The 14,409-nt window shown below is 35.1% G+C and overlaps 1 protein-coding gene and 1 pseudogene across 2 annotated transcripts in view; one reads left to right on the top strand and one right to left on the bottom strand.

The window, feature by feature from the left end:
* Positions 1-14,409, bottom strand: part of EDIL3 (EGF like repeats and discoidin domains 3) — a 446,774-nt gene that overhangs the window by 364,253 nt on the left and 68,112 nt on the right. The window lies entirely within an intron of this gene.
* LOC119618361 (small nucleolar RNA U3) lies at positions 6,643-6,742 on the top strand (annotated as a pseudogene).

Raw genomic sequence — 14,409 nt, 5'->3', positions numbered from 1 at the left:
TAAAATACTTCACACAGGACTTGATACACAGTGAGTACTCAATAAAACTTAATTATTATTCATATATTTTTCCAGTATAATCAACTAACTACCAAGTGTCTATTTCTTGTGTACAAAGTGCTAGAGACACAAAAAGACATAAATGATACTATCACAAAAGATATATGATCTAGTTAGGAAGGTACAATTGAAGAATGAACAGAAATGCAAGTACATATCTGAAAATAAAAGATAAGTCATTCCAAAGTGAGTGGTAGGAGAGAAGTAGGGTTAGTCAAAGAAGATTTCGTGGAATAAGTGAATCTAATCTGCATCTTGAATTAAATGAAGACTGCAGGCTAATGAAAATTGGGGAAGAATGTTCTTGGCAAAGACAAATAAAAAAAGTCACAGTGAAGAAAATTAACATAGGATGAGGAATTGTGGTGCTAAGGTAATGTAAATAAGAGAAAATAAAGATGCTCCACAAAAATAGAAGAAAACAAAGAGGCCCAACAAAAACACAGAGGTCATTTGCAGGAATGTTACATAAGTTGCAGTAATTAGGAAAAAGAAACTAGACGATTGCTACAAAAATGAACAATAAAAATCACTATAGTTTCTGGGAAAAGAAAAATAACTTGTCAAAAATTACATTTGCAAGATTCTGCCAGCAACTGCAGGCTGCATACATTGGGTCAAGGAAATACCAGAAGCACAGACATGGCAGGTGAAACTCTTCGAGCAAATGAACTCTCTCTGAGGGAGTTATTAGAGGAAATAAAAGCAGAGAGCAAGGCCAAACTCGATGAAAGTCCACAATTAGCTGCAGCCTGTACAAGAGAGAGATTAAAAAATACAAGAGGAGAAATGAGAAGAAGGTGCATAAGAAAGTACAGAAGAAAGTTTGGTCTCTAACGCACAGAGCAGTGACGAATTTGAGAAGAATGTGAATTAGATGGAGGGGGAGGAAAATTTGGGTTTGAAAATAGTTATTAGAGTAAAAACTGAAATTAGAAGGGTAGCTTGATGCCAGATCATGTAGAACTAAATCAATGTAGGATTCCTGCATTGTCCTTTTACTCAATAAAAAATCTGAAGCAGTCATGATTGAATCTATATTTTAGAGAGATAATTCTGCCCGACAGTATAAAGAAGATAATGAGGAAAAAGCAAGTTGAAGGCAGGGAGATATTTAAGGGATCACCTACAAAACTCAGTGTGAGAGACGTGGACATAGGAAACAAGAGAAGAGGAATTTTTAAAAAATTTAAGATGTAGAATTAATATGATCTAGTGGCTAATGGGTCTTCTTAATTGCTGGCCTTTATTACAAGTAAATTATCCAGTTTGGACATAAAGAGGAAAGATTACAAGGCATTTGTTTTGAAAATGCTGAGTGTGAATGGCCTGGAGGATATGCAAATAGGCAGGTACTAACTGGTATCTAGAATCTGCAAGAGACAAGCAGTGATTGTTTGTAGGAAAGACTGTAAACCTTGGGGTGACACGTGCATATGAATATTCCTAATGTGTCTAGTTACTGGAATAAAGTATTTTCCTAGTCTGCTGTACAGCAGTTTAAAATAGTGACCGTCTTAATTGTAATTGGCTTTCATGTGATGGGTACATGCTGTCTATTGTATTTCAAGTTAATTCAGTTTCATTTGGAAGAATTGTTATTTCTTTGGCCATGTACAAAATTAAATTTAGTACTCTTTTTCAGGCAGTAATTTTTAGAAATATTAAAATAAGGCAGACAGTAACTTATTAATTTACAATTCAATTTTATAAAACAGAAATCTATCTGAACAAGATGAGTCATAATGTTATGTGTAAAGCTAAAAATATTTTAAAAATAATATCATTTGTATAAAACGATCTATTGGCTGATACATATTTGATGGTAAAAATTTTAATCGGTTTCTTTTTACAGCAGTATATTTTTCAGGATATATTACAGGATACCGTCAAATTTCTTTTCAAAGTTTATATAAAGATACAGAACTTAATAAAGTATAATGTACTTACATTTCCTCTCATGAGCTGTGAGTCTGGTGCTACATATTGAGGACACAATTTCTAACTTTAAAGCTCAAACTCCTATGGCATAATTATGTTGAAGATTAGTATCTCCTAACAGAATTTCCCCATTTATCCTCTCTTCTTCACAAAAATAAAACTTTTCTTTTTTAAATTAATTGTCAGGGGTTTTGTTTGTTTCTCAAGCCAATAATGCTATCTTTCTTTGTTAGTGGTAAATGTTTTTCCTCTTTCTCTTAAACCTACAGTTTCACTCCATGTTATCACTGCTTCCCAATTCCAGAGATGCCTTACAAATACCAAATAGAAAACCTCAGGTAAGAGAGAAGAATTTTCATGAAAAATTAATAACAATTCTGACAAAGCTACCACACATTTTTAAATGATACTCTAAAGTCATTCTCTTGACAAGGAAAATAACTGAACCTTGAAATCTATACATTCTTTTATAAAATGCTTTTTAGCTGACAGTAACATTTAATAAATAGTTACTGTTGCATAAAATGCTAATGATGCCAATGAGGTCAGATTAGAAATCTTCAGATTAATGAAGGTAATTTATACAAAGTGTGAGAGAAAATAAAAATATTTTTGCATGTGGGGGAGGTTACCTTAGGGCAATGTTAAGTTTGGAGCCCTTCTGTCATTATGTTAAAACCATGTATTCTAAGAACAGTATGTTCCCTTTCCTTTTTGTTAAGACTGCAATTTTTAAGTCATTTAAATAATTCACAGAAAAAATAGTAATCTTAAAAATTAATTCTAGTATGCCCTAGATGACAGGCAAGTGTTGAAAAAATAACTTTCTCATATAAGCACTATAATGAGTGACATGGCCATCTGGAGTGCTAATTCTAAATCTTCTGAGGTCACAATTAATTTTTCTTTATCCTTATGCAAATATTTGCAGTGTCCTAAGGTCTTGGTCACCCAGAGCCTCTGTCCTTGTAGATCACTTTTTAAAAATAGACATATACACACCCCAACCTCACTGTGGTTGAGTTATAACTTGCCTACAGTAAAGTGCACAAGTCACGCATATGGAGCTCCATGTGTACATATCTATGTACCCCTAGCCTCCCAGATGAAAACATGTCATTTCTCACACTCCACAATGCTCTCCAGTGCTCTTACCCAGGCAAAAATCAACCCTCGAAGGTAACCACTCTCTTGGCTACCATCATCACAGATCACTTCTGTCTGCTCCTGGATTTCACATAAATTGAATGTATTCTATCATGTCTGGTTTTTTTTGTTTTATTTTTTTTTTGTTTTTTTTTTTTTTACCCAAGATTATGTCCATGAGATTCATCAATATCATTGCATGAAGCAGTTTTTCTTCATTTCTATATTTTCTTGATGAATATGCCAATTTATTAACTCTTCTTGTGGCTGATGGGCATTTGGTTGTTTCAGTTTTTTAATATAAATAATGCTACTAGAGACGTTTTTGTAAGCAATTTATTTTTAATTGCTTAATTTTAGGTTACATGTATGTTAGTTAGTGTGTTAACTTATATTAGCTTCAGAAGATAATAACACACAGCTTCCCAACTGGTGGTACCAATGTACCCTCCCACTATGCAAGGTACTTTCTATTTAGCATTTTAACACTCTCAGTAGAATGGATCCTTTTTGTAATTACATTACACTTTTTGTCAGCTGTACATAAAGTAATCCATCAAAGTGTTCTTCTTTTAATCTAGGGTGCCTCTTTCTTCAACAAATAAATGACTTAAATATAAACAGCAATTTTAGCATATAAGATGAAGAGTAGGAAATCCATAATTCAACCTAATTATCAAATGTAATATTGGAATATATTGAATAAATATATTTTTAAATGTAATTTTAACAGAGCTCAGCAAAGTGTTTTGAGTGGCATTCTGGTCCTGCCATAAAATTACATAAGTTACTAATAGAAATGGTCTGGGTTTTGTGACAGGGCCCACAATATTGAAAATACATTCAAATATTTAAATGCATAATTAAAATTAAATAAGGGCAGATTCAAATTTCTTGTCACTATATAAAATACAGAAAATAAAAAACAAAGATCTTCGTGCTGCTGGTCAGGTTAAAAGACAGAACATGCCGATTTAAATTCAAACGGACCTCAACTCCGCATTATATTAAGGGGAAAAGTAACCTAAGTCATCTTGCTATTATAGATGCAGAAAATTTTATACATAGGTAAATGTTTCTTTAAGTTTATGCGAAGATTACTGTTTTAACAAAACCTTGATACAGCAAGAAAATAGACTATGGCTTTGCTGAGAATCTGGGTCACAGAACATGAAACTTAGCCTGCTTCTAAAGTAAAGGAAAAGAGCAAATGTGCAATAATGTAGAAATGGATAGAATTCTGTGGCTACCACGTACTAGTGGTATTAAGCTAGTCATTAAGCCTTCCTGATATTCCACTTATTTTCCTCTACAAAGGAATATAATATCTACCTAGAAAAGTATTGTGAGCGTTAAGTAAGGCGGTAATTCCAAAGACCCAGTAGACTACCTGGTAGATTTCAGTGGGCTTCAATTACACATCAGTCACCTAGAAAGCTTTTAAAAATCCCAATGCCCAGGCCACATCTCTGACCATTAAATCAGAATCTCTCTGGGTAAGACCATAGGCACCAGTATTTCTTAAAGCTTCCAGGTAATTCTGAATTTGCAGTGAAATTATACATACTTAGAAGAGATCCACATACTAAAGGTATAAATAGAGAAGACAGGGCAGATACCATTTAGTGGGGTGTGGTAGTGGAGAAACAAATGCAAAACCGGCTGGGTATGGTGGCTCATGCCTGTAATCCCAGCACTTTGAGAGGTCAAGATGGGCGGATCACCTGAGGTCAAGAGTTTGAGACCAGCCTGGCCAATATGGCAAAACCCCGTCCCTACTAAAAATATAAAAATTAACCAGGTGTGGTGGCATGTGCCTGTAATCCCAGCTATACTAGAGGCTGAGGCAGGAGAATTGCTTGAAGCAGGGAGGCGGAGGTTGCAGTGAGCCGAGGTTGTGCCATCGAAATCCAGCCTGGGTGACAACAGTGAGACTCAAAAGAAAGAAAGACAAGAAAGAAAGAAAAAGAAAGAAAGAAAGAGAGAAAGAAAGAGAGAAAGAGAGAGAAAGAGAGAGAAAGAAGAAAGAAAGGAAGGAAGGAAGGAAGGAAGGAAGGAAGGAAGGAAGGAAGGAAGGAAGGAAGGAAGGAAGGAAGGAAGGAAGAGAAAGAGAGGGAAAAAAACAAAACCATGTGGGAATCAAGAGGCAGTCCTTACTAGGACTTGGCTCAGATCATAGAGAAGCGGGTAGGAACAGCATGCAGTAACTCCAATGACAAATCTCTCCCATCCTGACTTTGACTCACTCTGCTAGGTCTTTACAGTGTCAGAAACATCTGCTTTATCTTCATGCCCAATTTGCTTTATTCCTTTTCCTTTCTAATTTAGCATTTGACTTTCATAAAATGAATGCAGGCAAAGGAAAGTCTATTTTAGGCTATGGAGAATCTTTTATTAATATAGATGTACAGAAATATAAGTTAAAAGGTTTCCTAGATTTCATAAATTTCACTATGCTAAAATTATTAGGCCAATTTACCTTTGCAGGAAAGAACATCAATCTTCCTTCCAAAACACTTTGAAGATAAATTGTCATAATTTAATCCTTTCCATTATAGCTCCCCTGTTCTATTATGTGAAATATTTAAAATATAATTTTTCTAAACTGTCCCAAATAGAATATTATAGCCTATAAATTTTTACAAAGTCTTCAAGACAACAAATGTTAAATTCCATGCCTAAGTTAATAAATACATATGCTTATTCAATTTTTTAATGAATAAATCCCAGGAATCAAAGAAATCTTGAAAAAATTATTATGCTAACCCTATTAAGTAGTCCAAATAACTATTTAAAGTATAAATATTTTTTGAATTTTATTCTTTTTATGGTAGTTGTAGGAATACGGTAATAGGAAGCGTAATGTGTGTTACTAAGTGTTCACAATACATGAATGCTGTTTTTTTGCAATTTTTTATTTTATTTTCCTTCTAGTTTAACAGAACTTACAGTGATGACTGCAAAAATAAAAGACAAACTGATCTATTTCCAGTGAATTTTATGAACTAAGTCATGTAATACCCATGATCCAATTGAAAATACTCATTATGTTTCTCAATTATTGAGATAATTGCCTGGACTCAACATCTGTACTTTGCTGCTAAGCTTATGTATAAATGATTTGAAATGTCATCTGTAAGCTACCTCAAAACTCCTATAATTATGAAAGTTTTATAATAATATCAGTTTAGAGCTACAGCAATCCAGAGAAATCATGTAACTCATTCAACTATTAATTCCTCAGATGAAGAAACAGATTTAGATAACCTAAATTTTCAATCATAACCAATTAGAGGTAGAGGAGATTAGCACCCAGGTCTCAGGCTTACAAATCCAGTGTTTGTTCCTTATTATAGCATGATACCTTCAGTCATGCTAAAATTTGTTTAAAAAGATTTAACACCTCATTGACTATAGTGTATCTGTGAAATTAAACAGATACATTGCTAATTAAAGGAATTTAACACAATTAATATTTTTTAAAAAGTTGCCAGCAAGACTATACTTTCAGGGATCATTTCTATAGTTCATTACTAGAGAAGTTTCCCTTAACGTGTAGAGCACTAAAAACACTCTTCAGGATATTATCCAGGAGAATTTCCCCAACCCCTAGCAAGGCAGGCCAGCATTCAAATTCAGGAAATACAGAGAACACCACAAAGATATTCCTTGAGAAGAGCAACCCCAAGAAGCATAATCATTAAATTTACCAAGGTTAAAATGAAGGAAAAAATGTTAAGGGCAGCCAGAGAGAAAGGTTGGGTTACCCACAAAGGGAAGCCCATCAGACTAACAGCAGATCTTTCAGCAGAAACATTACAAGCAAGAAGAGAGTGGGGGCCAATATTCAACATTCTTAAAGAAAAGAATTTTCAACCCAGAATTTCATACAGAGCCAAACTAAGATTCATAAGTGAAGCAGAAATAAAAGCCTTTACACACAAGGAAATGCTGAGAGATTTTGTCACCACCAGGCCTGCCTTACAAGAGTTCCTGAAGGAAGCAATAAACATGAAAAGGCACAACCAGTAATGGTCACTGCAAAAACATGCCAAATTGTAAAAACAATCGACACTATGAAGAAACTGCATCAACTAATGAGCAAAATAGCCAGCTAGCATCATAATGACAGGATCAAATTCACACATAACAATAAAAGTAACTTTAAATGTAAATGGGCTAAATGCCCCAATGAAAAGATACAGACTGGCAAATTGGATAAAGAGTCAAGACCCATCAGTGTGCTGTATTAAGGAGACCCATCTCACATACAAAGACACACATAGGCTTAAAATTAAGGGATGGAGGAAGATCTACAAAGCAAATGAAAAGCAAAAAAAAGCAGGGGTTGCAATCCTAGTCTCTGATAAAACTGACTTTAAACCAACAAAGATCAAAAAAGACAAAGAAGGCCATTCCAGAAAGGTAAAGGGATTAACGCAACAAGAAGAGCTAACTATGCTAAATATGCACCCAATACAAGAGCCCCCAGATTCATAAAGCAAGTTCTTAGAAACCTACAAAAGACTTAGGCTCCCACACAATAATAGTGGGAAACTTTAAGACCCCACTGTCAACATTAAACAGATCAACGAGACAGAAAATTAACAAGGATATCCAGAACTTGAACTCAGCTCTAGACCAAGTGGAACTACCAGACATCTAGAGAACTCTGCACCCTAAATCAACAGAATATACATTCTTCTCAGCACCACATCACACTTATTCCAAAATTGACTACATAGCTGGAAGTAAAACACTCCTCACCAAATGTAAAAGAGCAGAAATCACAACAAACTGTCTCTCAGCCCACAGTGCAATCAAATTAGAACTCAGAAGAAACTCACTCAAAACCGCACAACTACAAGGAAACTGAACAACCTGCTCCTGAATGACTACTGGGTCCATAATGAAATGCAGGTAGAAATAAAGATGTTCTTTGAAACCAATGAGAACAAAGACACAATACACCAGAATCTCTGGGACACATTTAAAACAGTGTGTAGAGGGAAATTTATAGCATTAAATGCCCACAAGAGAAAGCAGGAAAAATCTAAAATTGACACCCTGAAATCACAATTAAAAGAACTAGAGAAGTAAGAGCAAACACTTTCAAAAGCTAGCAGAAAACAAGAAATAACTTAGATCGGAGCAGAACTAAAGGAGATAGAGACACAAAAAATCCTTCAAAAAAATCAATGAATCCAGGAACTGGTTTTTTGAAAAGATCAACAAAATAGATAGACCGCTAGCAAGACTAATAAAGAAGAAAAGAGAGAAGAATCAAATGAATGCAATAAAAAATGGTAAAGGGGATACTACCACTGATCCCACAGAAATACAAACTACCATCAAAGCATACTATAAAAACCTCTATGCAAATAAACTAGAAAATCTAGAAGAAGTGGATAAATTTCTGGACACATACACCCTCCCAAGACTAAACCAGGAAGAAGTTGAATCTCTGAATAGACCAATAACAGGTTGCAAAATTGAGGCAATAATTAATAGCCTACCAACCAAAAAAAGTCCAGGACCAGATGGATTCACAGCCAAATTCCATCAGAGGTACAAAGACAAGTTGGTACCCTTCCTTTTGAAACTATTCTAAACAATAGAAAAAGAGGGAATCCTCCCTAACTCACTTTATGAGGCCAGCATCATCCTGATACCAAAGCCTGGCAGAGACACAACAACAGCAAAAATTTTAGGCTAATATCCCTGATGAACATCAATACAAAAATCCTCCACAAAAATACTGGCAAACCAAATCCAGCAGCACATCAAAAAGCTTATCCACTGTGATCAAGTGGGCTTCATCCCTGCGATGCAAGACTGGTCAAACATACACAAATCAATAAATGTAATCCATTACATAAACAGAGCCAATGACAAAAATCACATAATTATCTCAATAGATGCAGAAAAGGCCTTTGACAAAACTCAACAGCCCGCCATGCTAAAAACTCTCAATACTAGGTATTGATAGAATGTATCTCAAAATAAAAAGAGCTATTTATGACAAACCCAAAGCCAACATCACACTGAATGGGCAAAAACTGGAAGCATTCCCTTTGAAAACTGGCACAAGACAAGGATGCCCTCTCTCACCACTCCTATTCAACACAGTATTGGAAGTTCTGCTCAGGATAATCAGGCAAGAGAAAGAAATGAAGAATATTCGATTAGGAAAAGAGGAAGTCAGATTGTCTCTGTCTGCAGATGACATAATTGTATATTTAGAAAACCCCATCATCCCAGCCCAAAATCTCCTTAAGCTAATAAGCATCCTCAGCAAAGTGTCAGGATAAAAAATCAATGTGCAAAAACCACAGACATTCCTATACAGCAATAACAGACAGAGAGTCAAACCATGAGTGAACTCCCATTCAGAACTAAGAGAATAAAATACCTAGAAATACAACTTATAAGGAATGTGAAAGACCTCTTCAAGGAGAACTACAAATGACTGTTTAAGGAAATAAAACAGGACACAAACAAATGAAAGAATATTGCATGCTCATGGATAGGAAGAATCAATATCGTGAAAATGGCCATACTGCCCAAATTAATTTATAGATTCAATGCTATCCCCACCAAGCTACCATGACTTTCTTCACAGAATTGGAAAAAACTACTTTGAATTTCATATGGAACCAAAAAGAAAAAAAAACCCATTGCCAAGACAATCCTAAGCAAAAAGAACACAGCTAGAGGCCTCACACTACCTGACTTCAAACTATACTACAAGGCTACAGTAACCAAAACAGCATGGTACTGGTACCAAAACAAACATATAGACCAATGTAACAGAACAGAGGCCTCAGAAAAAATACCATACATCTACAACTGTCTGATCTTTGACAAACCTGACAAAAACAAGCAATGGGGAAAGGATTCCCTATTTAATAAATGGTGTTGGGAAAACAGGCTAGTCATATGCAGAAAACTGAAACTGGACCCCTTCCTTACACCTTATACAAAAATTAACTCAAGATGGATTAAGATTTAAATGTAAGACCTAAAACCATAAAAACCCTAGAAGAAAACCTAGGCTACTAGTACCATTCAGAACAGAGGCATGGTCAAGGACTTCATGACTAAAACACCAAAAAGCAATGGCAACAAAAGCCAAAATTGACAAATGGGATCTAATTAAACTAAAGAGCTTCTGCACAGCGAAAGAAACTATCAGCAGAGTGAACAGACAACCTACAGATTGGGAGAAAATTTCTGTAATGTATCCATCTGACAAAGGCTAATATCCAGAATCTACAAAGAACTCAAACAAATTTACAAGAAGAAAACAAACAACCCCATCAAAAAATGGGCAAATGATATGAACAGACACTTCTCAAAAGAAGACATTTATGCTGCCAACAGATATATGAAGAAATGCTCATCATCACTGGTCTTTAGAGAAATGAAAATCAAAACCACAATGAGATACCATCTCACACCAGTTAGAATGGCAATCATTAAAAAGTCAGGAAATAACAGATGCTGGAGAGGATGTGGAGAAATAGGAACACTTTTACACTGTTGGTGGGAGTGTAAATTAGTTCAACCATTGTGGAAGACAGTGTGGTGATTCCTAAAGGATCTAGAAGTAGAAATACCATTTGACCCAGCAATCCCATTATTTAGTATATACCCAAAGGATTACAAATCATTCTACTACAAAGACACATGCACACATATGTTTATTGCCACACTGTTCACAATAGCAAAGTCTTGGAACCCACCCAAATGCCCATCAGTGATAGACTTGGTACATATATGCCATGGAATACTCTGCAGCCATAAAAAAGGATGAGTTCATGTCCCTTGCAGGGACATGGATGAAACTGGAAACCATCATTCTCAGCAAAGTAACACAAAATGAGAAAACCAAACACCACATGTTCTCACTCATAAGTGGGAGTTGAACAATGAGAACACATGGACAAAGGGAGGGGAACATCACACACCAGGACCTGTCGGGGAGGGGAGCCTGGGGGAGGGATAGCATTAGGAGAAATACCTAATGTAAATGACAAGTTGATGGGTGCAGCAAACCAACACGGCACATGTATACCTATGTAACAAACCTGCACGTTGTGCACATGTACCCCAGAACTCAAAGTATAATAATAAAAAAAAGAATACTGCAAACCTCTCTCCCCCAAAAAAAGTTGCCGGCACGTCATTTTCTTGTAGGTTGAATCTATTTTAAGTTCAATAAAGTATACTGATTGAGAGAAGTATTCTAAAGATGCTTTAGAAAAAAATACGTTGTTATTACTCAAATAGATTTGATCCAGCAGCATTGGCATCAATAAAAGATTGTTAGAAAAGCTGAAAGTCAGGCTGCACCTTAAATCCAATTAAACAATATCTGCATTTTAACAGCTTCCCAGGATTCCTGGGAAGCTGTATATTCACTCAAATTTGAGAAGTATGGCAGCCAGCTCCAGCCCATCCAAGGAAAGGGACATTAAATACAATCTGGTCAGTAGGCCTCATTGATCAGACATGTCAGTTTGAGACCTGCACTCTTAATGAAGATCTCATAGCTAATCTGAGGCTAAGTTAGAATTTAGGCATTCCAACTCTCTACTATACCGTGTTAGAGCATTATGTGATACTCACTGCCTCTGAGCAAATCTGCTCCTCCATACAGGGAGTAGAAGAAGGGAAAGCAATCTACACCTCAGACTGCTACAACTGTTCTGGTTCCAAGCCATCTTATACTAAATATAGGACTAAAACAAACACACAAAGGGCCAAGCTTTCTTCCACATAGGGATGTTAAAAGGAAGAAAAGTTAAGGCAGTTTATGCAACTGCAACATTTTTTGTGAGTGTAAGGTTTGCTGAAGATTTTGGTAGAGAATATCAATTTAAGAAAGAATTCCCTTTGATTTTACTTTGTGCTGAGAATTTTGGTTATAAATAATGACAATGCTATTAAATGATTTTTTGCAATTATTTTAGATATGTTTTTTCTTTCTAACATGTTAATATGGTGAACTGGTTTTCAAAGTTTGAGCTATATTGTATTCGTGAAATGAAATCATAGTGATATTTTCCTACATGTTTACCTTTTTATTTGTTCACTATTCCTTTGTGCAGAATTTCCTAACATTATCATCTTTTTCTTCTGGAAATAAATAATTTAGGAGTTCCTCTGGTGTATATATGTTGGTGTTGAATTATCTCAGCTTCTGTTATTTTGAAAATATCTTTCATTTGCCTTTATTTGTGAGGGGCAATTTTCCTGGATATAATTCCAGGGTATAAGTATTCTAAGCTCTTGAAAAACACGAGTTAGTGTTTTCCATCTTCAACTGTTGCCATTAAAATGTTAGATGTAGAGCAGGATTCTGGGGAGACAGTGGAGTAGGAAACATGAAGAAACTGTCTCTGTACCTAAACAACAAATGCACTGTCAGAATCTGTTTGATGGAACTATTTTGGAACTACTGAGTCTATTAAAGCCTTGCAAATTCTGGTAACGCATCAACAGTAAATTTCAGCTCTTAGCACAATAGCAGCTCCTCATTCTCAACCCTCATCTTTCTGATGGAAAAATGTGCAGGGATTAGAAGAGCAGCCTACACAGAACTTGTGGAAACCAGGGTACCCTCAAAGCACTCTGTCCTCTAAATATTAGAAATTTGTGCTCCTGTCAGTGATTGTTGCTTCTGACCACAGAGGTGCAAAAACACGATGGGCAGCCATTTTGTTACACTTCTCCCCATTGTTGCCAACAAATCCCCCTTGAGCTGAAGTGACTTTCAGAATATTTAAAGGACCACAACATCATCCATCCATTCCTCATTTCTCATTTTTCTATTTTTTCCCATTTTAGCAGCAAGACATAGAAGGACAGGACATTGAAAATCAATTTCATACCTGGAGAACATTAGAAAGTGATCATGTATGATGAGGAAAAGGCACAGATTCAGAAAAGACCTGAGAAGACCTTAAGTTTACACTTCAAAGTAATTCTTATGATAAAGACAGCAAGAAAATTAAATAATAATAAGCAAAACTCCCTAAAAAGGGGGGAAATATAGTTTCCAAATTTACTACATAATTAAATTCAAATGTCCAGTTTCAACAAACTTCACAAGATATTCAAGGAAGCAGAAAAGTATGACCCACTCAAAAAAAAAAAAAAAAGAAAAAAGCAACAGTAATTGTCCCTGAAAAAGACCTAATGACAGATACACCAGACAAAGACTTTAAGACAATTGCCTCAAAGATCCTAAATGGCATCTTTAAGATATGGAGTCAAGAAAATAATTTATTTAAAAAATGGAAATATCAATGAGGATATGGGAAGTCTAAAAAGAACCAAAAATAAATTCTAGAGATGAAAAGTACAATAACAGAAAAGAAAAATTCAGTAGAAGTATCCAATGGCAGAGTTAAGTAGGAAGATAAAAGAATTAGTAAAGTTGAGGAAAAGACGATGTAAATAAGTGAGTCTGAATAAAAGTTTTAAAAAGATTAAGGAAAGGTGAATAGAACCTATTAAACACAGTCAAGCATATTCACTTACACATCTTGGAAATCTTAGAAGTAAAAGAGAGCTAGATGAAGGCAGAAATACTATTTCAAGAAATAATGACTGAAAATTCCCCAAACTTGATAACAGACATGAATGTAAACATCCAAAAGGTAAATGAACTTCAATTACAGTGAATTCAAACAGAACAACTTCAAAACACATTATAATAAAACTTTGAAAAGAAAAAGGCGATTAGAAAATTAGCCAGGCAGCAAACAGCATCTCATCACGTACAAGGGATTCTCAATAAGATTGTCAACAGATTTCTCATCAGAAACTATACAGAACAGAAGGCAGTGGGCGATATATTCAAAATGCTAAAAGAAAAAAAAGTCAATCGAGAATCCTGTATCCAGCAACACCATCTTTCAAAACTAAAGGAAAAAATGACACATACCCAGATCAACAAAAGTTGAGGGAACTCATTGGGACTAGACCTGTCCTGCAAGATTTTTTGCCCAAAACAGTCTGCAGGGTAAAATGAAATAAAGCTAGATGGTAACTTGAAGCCATATGAAGAAATAAATATCTCAATAAAGGTAAATACAGAGGCAATTATAAAATCTATTATTTCAGCAATGGTTTGTAACTTTAATCTGTTTCCCCATAATTTAAGAGATTAATACATTTTTTAAAACTATTAATGTAAAAGCTAGTATTATTGCAACTTTGGTTTGTAACTCAGCAGTTTGTTTTATACATAAT

Source organism: Chlorocebus sabaeus, chromosome 4 (genome assembly GCF_047675955.1).
Source record: "Chlorocebus sabaeus isolate Y175 chromosome 4, mChlSab1.0.hap1, whole genome shotgun sequence".
NCBI classification, from domain to species: Eukaryota; Metazoa; Chordata; class Mammalia; order Primates; family Cercopithecidae; genus Chlorocebus; species Chlorocebus sabaeus.
The sequence above is the reverse complement of the archived record's forward strand: the minus strand, read 5'-3'. Positions and strand labels throughout refer to the sequence as shown.